Raw genomic sequence first — 1,382 nt, forward strand, 5'->3', positions numbered from 1 at the left:
TGCTCGAGGTTGCTCGTCCACACTTATGTCCACTCTACTCTTTCTCATACTCGCTTACATTCTCACATACTCACCTTTGCTCCAGTCCTGCCTGCTGCCATCTTTTTTGTTTGTTTCTTTGTTGTTTGTTTTTAATTAGTGTCTTCTATAGCAGTATGACAATCTGAAACAGCCTTGGAATCATTTGCCAGTCACACTTGTTCTCAGAAAGAAACTCCTCAAATAGCTTTTTTAGCAAAGAAAGATGAGTTCTTTAATTTTCATCACAAACAATGTGAAATGACCAAGTCCCAAAATCAGTTCTCAATTGACTTAATTTTTATTTTCATTGGCCATCTTTTCATGTAGAATATAAATATTTAAGTGCCAACTTATCTATTGCTGCATTATAACCTATCCCCAAACCTAATGTTCTCTTGCACAGTTCCCCATTCCCCATCCTGTGATGTGGCCCCTATGATCTGACATACCACAGACCCAGACCAGAGGTGCTAGGAAGCAGTGAATAATAGCTCCTCAAGTCCACAATTAAAAATGGCTTCCAATAAAACTACATTGTAAAGAATGGGACAGAAACATAATGAAAAAAAGGTAAAAAATGTCTAAAAAGTAGAGCCTGAAGATTTTATGTATTGGATAATGTATAGTGATGGGAAGATAGATTATTTACTTAAGTGGAAAAGATTTACAGATGCTGACAATACTTAAAAATTTCAAGAAAATATAGATTTCCCAGGGTTAATGTAAGTATTTTGTAATTCTCAAAAATTGGTAAAGAAAAAGATGGTACAAAAAGAAAATCTTTATCTGACAGTGAATCTGATGACAGCAAATCAAAGAAAAGAGATGCTGCTGACAAACCAAGCACTTTCACAGTGGTCTTGATCCTGAACATATAATTGGTGTCACAGACAGTAGTAGAGAATTAATGTTTCTCATAAAATAGAAAGGTACAGCTGAGGCAGACTTGGTGCTGGCAAAGAGGCAAACGTGAAGTGTCCTCAAATTATAATAGCTTCTCATGAAGAGAGACAAACTTGGCATTCTTGTTCCGAAGATGCCCAGTAATATGTATATACATATGGTTTTATAATTTATTAGTGTGAAAATAATTACATTATAATGAAAATCAAGTTGATATGTTTATTTTCAATAGTATTCAGAGGATTTGGGGTTGTTATTTCCCTATCAATAGCACTGGTTACATTGACCAAATAAAAGCTTTCTGGCCCTGGCCAGTTTTACCCAGTGGTTAGAGCATTGACCTGCAGACCTCCAGTCCAGGGCACATATCTGGGTTGCAGGTTCAATCCCCAGCCCCGGTCAGGGCATGTGGGATGCAAACAATTAATGTGTCTCTCTCACATTGATGTCTTTCTTCT

At 36.6% G+C, this 1,382-nt stretch overlaps 1 pseudogene; it reads left to right on the forward strand.

Annotated features, from left to right (window-relative positions):
• The first annotated feature begins 534 nt into the window (after window positions 1–534).
• Window positions 535–1,068, forward strand: LOC118619173 (annotated as a pseudogene).
• Window positions 1,069–1,382: the final 314 nt, after the last annotated feature.

The sequence above is a fragment of the Molossus molossus genome, unplaced genomic scaffold (assembly GCF_014108415.1).
Source record: "Molossus molossus isolate mMolMol1 unplaced genomic scaffold, mMolMol1.p scaffold_m16_p_6, whole genome shotgun sequence".
In the NCBI taxonomy this organism is placed as follows: domain Eukaryota; kingdom Metazoa; phylum Chordata; class Mammalia; order Chiroptera; family Molossidae; genus Molossus; species Molossus molossus.